We start from the raw sequence: 8,673 nt of genomic DNA on the forward strand, positions 1-8,673 counted from the left end.
AATCCATGAGAATATGAATAGCTTCTAGACGAGCTACTGAAGCTTAAGTCTCATCATAATCGATTCATTCCTATTGATTGTAGCCCTGTGCTACCAATTGAGCTTTATCCCGAATAATGTTGCCATCTTCATCATTTTTGTTCTTGAAAACCCAACGAGTACCAATGACTTTGGCATCCTTAAAAGGTGGGACGAGTTCCCAAATATCACAATGCTCAAACTGATTCAGTTCTTCCTGTATTGCAAATGACCAGTTTTCATCTGCAACAGCTTCTTAAGCATTCTTTGGTTTGAACTCAGCAACAAAAGCACATAATGCACAAAAATTTTGAAGCCGTCTTTGAGTTGAGATTCCTTGATCTAAATCAGTGAGAAGATTATCTAGAGGATGATTCTTCACTATTCTGGAAGACTTTGGAAGATGAATATTACTCATTTCTTCTTCATTAGAATTGTCTTCCTGGAAATGAATAGGAGTTGTCTCATTTGAATGAGACTGTCTCATTTCCGCTTGTGAAGATTTATCCGATGGAGAAGCAGTTAAATCACTTATATTTTTGTTTGGAGTCCTTGGGGAACCAGAAAAATGATCTAAGCCATAAGGAGAATCTGGTGAATCTCCAGAAGAAGGAGAGTAACTAGGAGAATCTTGACTGCCTGATTTGTAGGAAGGAGACTAACTCCTTTGAGAAAGAGGCTGTCTCATTTGAGAATAAGACGGTAGAGCAACATCATCTTCTTCAATTTGAGAAATATTATGAGTAGATTCATTGAAGGTAATATTGATAGATTCTTCCACTTTGTTCTTGATAGGATTATAGACACGATAAGCCTTGCTTGTAGTATGATATCCCAAGAAAATTCCTTCTGTCGATCTTGGATCGAACTTACCACAATTATACTAAGTTTCTAAGATAAAATACTTGGAACCAAATACTAAAAAATAACTGATGTTAGGAGTCTTTTTCTTAAGCAATTCATAAGGAGTTTTAAGTAAAATTGGACTAATAAGCACTCTATTTAAAACATTACAGGAAGTATATACCGCTTCAGGCCAAAATTTTTGTGGTATCTTACTCTCATTAAGTAGAGTTTTAGAAGTCTTTTGTAGCGTCCTGTTCTTGCGTTCAACTACTCTGTTCTGTTAAGGAGTACGAGGAGCTGAGAATTCGCGAGTAATCCCTCTGGATTTACAATATGTTATGAAGTGTTTCTCGAATTCACCTTCATGATCACTACGAATTGTCTTGAGCTTAAAAGAATACTTAGTCTCAAGATTTGTAATGAGATCTTTAAACACAACAAATGCTTCATCTTTAGTACGTAGAAATAGTACCCAAGTAAATCGAGAATAATCATCGACTATAATAAAAACATAATTCTTACCACCAAGACTTACATAGCGTTCAGGACCAAACATATCAAGATTAAGTAACTGTAAATGATCAGTAGTTGACACTCTATTCTTAGCAATAAAGGAAGTTTTCACCTGTTTACCAAGGTGACATGCTGTGCAAGGTTCAACCTTCTTGTACTTAAGCTTTGGTAGACCTCGAATAAGATCATGAGATGATATTTTGCGAAGCAAATCCATATTATAACGACTCGTATATTTGCTATTATTTTATTATTATTTTAAAGTGTAATAATTGAATAAATAATTAAATAAAATAGGTGTATTGGATTTGGCAGCAGCGTGTTGATGTTTATTATGTGTCTGTGATTTATTGGTAAATAGGTTGGAATTTTTATGATTTATTATTGAGTTATATGGTTTTGTTTCGCTTGTAAAAATGATTTTATTACAGTTTTAATTCCATAAATATTTGGATTGACTCTAAAATTGGTTTTGTAATTTTATAATTTTAATAATTATTTTTGGGATTTTATAAAATTGAGAAATCAATATTTCACTAATTATTTATCCTTAAATAATTTTCTGATTGTGTTTATTTGTAAAATCCATATTTAATTCCAGAATTCTTCAAAAATCACGAAACTCATATTTTATTAAGTTCATAATATTCTGAGAATTTTAAAATTATTTTGGCAATTTTCGGGATTAATTTTACCCGGGCGTTGTTTCGTTTAATTGTTAAAGGCGGGTATAAACTGCATTTCAGAAATTATTTTAAAATTGTGAAAATTACATTTTTATGTACTCCGGGATATTTCTGACATTTTAAAACTATTATTATGATTTATCGAATTATTTTAAAGGTGACTTGGTTCGTTAATCTCAGTATTCGGGATACATATTCGGTACTCGGGTATTCCGGGACACGTGTTAACTTCTAATAAAAAGAAGCTAACAAATATCCATAATTTCAGGACACGTGTAGCTGTGGTGGGTTCCCTCTTTATTTCTATCGGGTTCGACTGCAAATCTCAGTCGCTCTCTCTCGTCAAAATCTCTAAATCGCTTTCTCTTCTCTATCTCTCATCCTTCTTTTCTTTCGTTCTTTATTCTCTTCTGTCTTTCCCCGGTTTGCTCGATTTCTCGCCTTTCCGGTGAGTTCTCCGGCCGGATTCTCCGACGACCTCCTTGTTTCCTATTTGGCTTATTATATATATAATTTTGTATATATATATGTATATGTTTGTTAGGTCACACACACTGTAGAGGGGGTGAATACAGTATATAATACAATCAAATCGAACTTTAATATATTAAGTAACAGAAAACAAACTTTATTGAAACAATAAACTTCTGTTATAGTATGGAACTGTTACCTCTCAGTGATGAACAAATATCACGATAGCTGCTAGGATTACAATGAATAAACTTCTCGAATATATGATAACACTTATAGTGTAAACCCTATGTTTGTGTTTATATACTACACAGTTACAAGATAATCGCTAATTGATATAAAAATAATTCTGCTTCCTAAAATATATCAATCAGATATCTTTTCTTCCAAGTATTCCATTCTTCACGGAATTCCTTCTTCATGCATATCTCTTCTTATGTTTATCTCGATCTTCTTTCCTTTAATCAGCTACTGTCCTTCTCTGATCATCCTTCAGCACTTAAGTTCTGATATCTAACTTCTGATGATTATCTCCTGATAATATAAGTACTGATATCCTTAAGTCCTGACTTCCAGTATAAGTACTGATCAACAGTTAAGTACTGATTTGTCCTGTTAAGTAAGATCTGAAATCTAAATATAAATTATATTAGCCATGACATTATCAAATATATCTAACAATGTTGTGTGTGTAAGTGTGTGTGTGTTTAAGTGTGTGTGTGTGTTTAAGTGTGGGTGTGTGAGTGGTGGTGAAAGGTGGCAATGCCACCCATGTTTGCATCCCTTTTTATGGTTCTGTGGTGCGTTCGCGCGTGTTGGCTGCTGGTTTAGTTTGATTCCTGTTCTGTTTTTGTTACAGACTGTGAATTGGATTATTATAATAATTTTAATAATTTTCTGCAGGATTTTGATTAATATTTATGATATTAATTATTCGTGCAAAATTATTTTTAAGGATTAATCGACGAAGTTTTGTGTTGGAAACCGGAGAATTAATTGGGTACCCGCGAAATTTTGCCGCCGTCCGCGATGACTTTTTACAAGCAAACGGTGGGCGGTGATGAATTTATTCCGAGTCTTAAATTTTATAAATAAATAAATGAGTCGTATAATAAATTCTGTGTGTAAATGATTTGGAATTGTGTTGTGGAATTGTGAATTGTGGATTGTTGTTTGTTGTGAATTTTGACGTCGATTGTGATCGACGGGTAGGCTTATAAACAAAAGAGTTGCTGCTAAAATTTTCTAAAAATTTATTTTAAATACGAGAAATGTACTATATAATATGAAGTGTATTACCCCTATTTGTATGCGGACTATGTGACTACGTGATTACGTGTATAAGTACTATACGAGTCGAGTTATCAAGCTGGGCTATTAGGGTTCGAGGATATCAAGCATGTCCGTATAACTGACTAGGGTATTCTTTAATTGTAGATCCCAGTCGAGTATCGCGTAAAAGTTACTTAGGGTTTCCGAAAGCATTGCAAGGCAAGTACCCTGTCCATTCTTTTATGGTTCAGTACGTATGAATAAACTGTTGTTTTAATCTCGTAAAGGAACATAAAACATTTTAAGTTATGTATCTCCTGTAGTTATAAATCATTGTGTTATTCCCAGTGGACTAACAATGAGATTTACAGAAGGGGGGTTGAATGTAAATCTCAAAACTTTTTCAAGTTTTGAGTAGTTTCTAAGGCTAAGTGTTTGAGTGATCAAATGTGTGTGAATTACTTGAAGCTGATGCAGACAGATATATATTCAAACACAAATGAAATGAGCACAAAGAACTTAAAAACTTTTCTGGTGGATTTGTTGTTCCACCAGAGATGTGTTATTTCAGAAAATCTGTGATTCAAAGAATTAAATCACAGCTGCTTCCTAGTACAAACTAGATGATTTTCTCTTTTGATATTTCTAAACAGTTCAGGAAAATTCATATCTAATTACTAGCTGCTACTTGGTTTATATATCACCAAGTTTACAAGTGAAGACAAACTGTAAAATACAATTGAAAAGATTCTTCACATGTTTCTTCTTCATTTCTCTATCCAATGCAATCTAGGATAATCTGTAAATCTTTGAATACTTCCTTGTTTGCATCAGAATGGAAATGCTGCATTTTCTTGATTCCTCCTAGAGGCTTCCACATTCCAGTATGTCTCTGTCAACCCATGTGCCTCTGTTAGCTTGTGAATTGTCACTATCAACTGCTAATGAACTAAGCATCCGTTGAAGCTTTCATCCGTTGATGCCTTATCCGTTGAGGCTTTATCCGTTGAAGCTTTATCCGTTGATGCATTATCAGTTGAAGTCTTTATCCGTTGAAGCACTTATCCGTTGATGGATATTATCTGTTGAAGCATTAGAGACATCCGTCGAAGCTTTGTTTCTTATCCGTTGAAGGTCTTCAATATCCGTTGACACTTCTTCACTTATACAAAATTACAAGGCATGAAATATTTACACTTAGCCCTCCTATTTGTACATCCATTAGTAGTCAACATGACTGATCATTTCCTAACAACGTCTAAGAATTACAGCTTGAAACCAGAGAGTGAAATGTGCTACAATACTAAACTTATTGCTAAGTAAAGCTACTCCTTTAACGGATAGCCATGATGGTCTTATCCGTTGAGGCTACAAACACTAGATTTCTACTTAAGTGTTTTGCTTAACTTATCATCAAACCAATACACATATTCCTAACAATCTCCCCCTATTTATGTCTACTAGAACTGTAGGCATAAATTTGGGTTTAGCTTGATGATAACAAAACACTAAACAAATATATAAACTGTAATAAAGCAGAAATTCAAAAGTGCTACAAAAATGTATATGCTGAGATGGAATTGAAGAATTACATTGTTTCCAAGGGTGCTCCTTTAGCCTGAGCAAATTACTTTCTTTTCCTTTGATCCCTGGTTTTCTTTCCTAGCCTCCTGTCATTCTCCTCTATTTGAAGTTGAAGTTGTCTGTAGAATTCAGCTTCATCTTCTTCATTGATATCTAACTTAGATTGCATATCCTTGAGAGTTTCATTACTGGCAATCTTTAGCTGATCTTCAATTCTGAAAAATCTTCTGACTCCTTTGTTGTCTCTGAAGTCCATCAACCAATGAGGTGATTTGTGAATTATAATTCCTCTTTCTTGAATGAGTAAAGTTCTAGACAAAGCATTGGGCTCCCTCCAAGTTTTCCTTATGTTGGCAATCTTGTTGAGAATCTCAATCTTCGCAGTCCTGGTAAATCCAGAATCCCTTTGTATGGCTGAGTAGACTCTAATCAAGGTAGAGTAGCCTTCATTCAGAATTCTGTGAAGAGGCCATATTCTTTTCACAGCTCCTTTGTATTTGAACACTAGTCTTTCTGGTAGCTGTCTGTAGGCAGCTATTCCCCTTACTTCCTCCAGCTCATCCAGATAGAGTTCAATGTCTGAAAATTCTTTTATGTCACAGATGTGAACATAATCATCTTTAGAGGTTTGAGGTTTAGGCTTAGGCTTCTGTGTGAATTTGATTGAGGCTTTAGAGGGTGTTGATTTGATTCTTCTTTTCTGTTTCTTTGATGGTGGAGAAGAGGTTAGGAAGGTGGGCAATTTGATGGTGTCCCAATCAATTGGTTCCTCCTTGGGAATGATTGTTTCACCATGAATGTTCATGAAGGGGTCAGGTACAATTGGTTCAGGAATAGAGGGTAGTGGTTTGGATATTGATTGGGTTTCTTCAGTCTTATCTACCTTCTTTCTCTTTGCATTGACCTTCTTTCTTTTCCCTTTCTGCCATTCTTCCTTACTTCTTTCCTCCATCTCAGTACCAACCATGTCCCCTATAGCTTCATCTTCACCTTTGTCTTCAATTTCTTTCTGTTCTTCTGCCTGACTTGACTTTAGCTATTTTCAAGCTTTACTTGTGCTCTTTTGTCAGCCTTTAGCTGTTTGGCTTCTTCCTTCAACCTTTTGGTTTCTTCCCTCTTGGCTATTGAGAATTTGGGATGTCCTTGCATCACACATATGCTCTTTCCCTCTCTGAAGATAATAGCCATGTTTCTCCTTACAGCCTCATCCATGGTCTCTTTGAGATATGCAATACTTCTACCTAAAAGCTTGTCCTCATCAGCTTTTGGAAGAGGAAAATCCACCTCTTTTAGAGGATTCTTTGTAGAGTCCTTATTGGATCTGTTGTTGGGCTTGAGAACCATAGGTTGCAGATCTTTGGAAGAAGTTTCTCCATCCTTATGCCTCCCTACTGGCTTGAGTTCCACAATAATTGATTCCACTTTTGTGCTATGCTTCACAGATTGTGATTGAGAAATTATAGAACCAAATATTAGTTGCATCTTTTCATTAATCTTCTTCCTTTGCTCTTTGACTTGCAATTCAGCTGCTGCTATCTGGATTAGATCAATTCCATCTAGCTTTCCTTTGACTTGAATAGTTGGAGAAGTTGTGATGACAGGAACTAGCACTTGAGAAATTTGAACTATTGTAGATGGCTCTCCTTTTGTAGATGGCTCTCCTTCCCCTTCTCCTTTATTCTCCCCCTTTTTGTTATCATCAAGGGTAGGGGTCAAGCCTTGTGCTTGTGCCAGCTGCATGAGTAGATTTGTTTGAGTTTGTTGATTCTGAAGGATGGTAACCATAGAGTCTTCAATGATTTGAACCCTATCTTCCAATCTGGCCAGCCTCTTGTCAGCATCAGATGCTTTCCTCAGTCTCCCCAACAAATCTTGCATAGTACTATAGGGTATAAGTGAATCCAATTTCTCAGCATTGTAGGATTTCAGATCAGCAATGTCCAGCTTGAGCTCATCCACACTTAGATTTTGCTGGTAATGCTGCAACTGCAAGAGATGCAGAGATTCCAGATGAGCTTGAAGAATTGCCTTGGTACCAGCATCCTGAGTCTCCTGAAGGGCCTGCTGAATTGTTATGACTTGTCTGACCAAAGTGACACCAAACTCTCCTGGTGTTGATGGTTTTGCCCATGCCCATGCAGGAAGATCAGGAACAGAACTTGGGCCTGCTACTCCCCCTAAGTTCATGCTCTCATTCAAAGAATTAGAGTCATCATCATTAGAATTTACTCCAAATTCTTCAGATGGCTCACCAGCTTGAGAAGGCAGTCACCAGCTTGAGAAGGCAGCCTGTTGACAGCAGCTTTGTCTCTGAGAAGAGATTCTGAAGTGTGTACAATGTGTAGTGTCTGTTCTGCCTCCACATTGCCCTGTGCAGCCAATAATTGATAGGCTGAAACAGGGTGAGTAAAAGTGTCAGCATCCAAGGAAATGTTATCAATGACAACTTTGTAAAGTTGCTGAAATTGTCTTCCCTTGTCTGCATCATCCACTTTCATTAACTCACTATCAATGGCTGGATCCACCCTTATAGCTTCTGTACCTGCCTTTCTCTCAATTTCTCTCTGTTCTTGTATCAGGGGCTCCCCCTGGCTCATACACACCCTCACACCCTCACACCCTCACCCTCACCTTCTAAGGTGGCACTCCTCTCACTCACTTTTGCCATGCTGGAAGAAATAGCATGCATTTGGTGACTCTCAACCTCTCCTTTTGCCTGGGAGCAACCCAGCCTCTCACTCAAAAGATCACTCCCTTCCCTCAAACCTAAAAGTGATTGTACAGTTGCCATGTCCTCTACAGTTGGAATTGTTTCTGTTAAGTGTGTAGAGACCATCAACAGATAAGGAATATCCGTTGAAGTGGAAACTGATGGCATCAACGGATAACTGCTGTTAAGCTTATCCGTTGAAGAACAACCACTTGTCAACGGATGAGAGATATCCGTTGAGGAAGGAAAAGATGGAGATATAGAAAGTGACATAATTGTTGAATCTGTGTGGATTGATTTTAAGTGAGGTGACACAAATTCTGCAACTACATCTGAAATAATTGGCTGATGATCCAACAAATCATCTAAAAGATGATGATCACTAGGTTTTGAGTGGGACTCCTCCCTGAGTTTTAATGAGGGAGAATCAAGAATTGATGTGAATATCATATCCACATCCAGAGAGGGTGTTGGAGAGTTTGATGAATGGTGTGTTTCTATATTGAGAGAATGGGGCTGTGATTCCACATTTGTTGGAATCACATCAAGCTGAATTTGAGAAGGCACAGATAC

The sequence above is a fragment of the Apium graveolens genome, chromosome 11 (assembly GCF_009905375.1).
Source record: "Apium graveolens cultivar Ventura chromosome 11, ASM990537v1, whole genome shotgun sequence".
NCBI lineage: Eukaryota > Viridiplantae > Streptophyta > Magnoliopsida > Apiales > Apiaceae > Apium > Apium graveolens.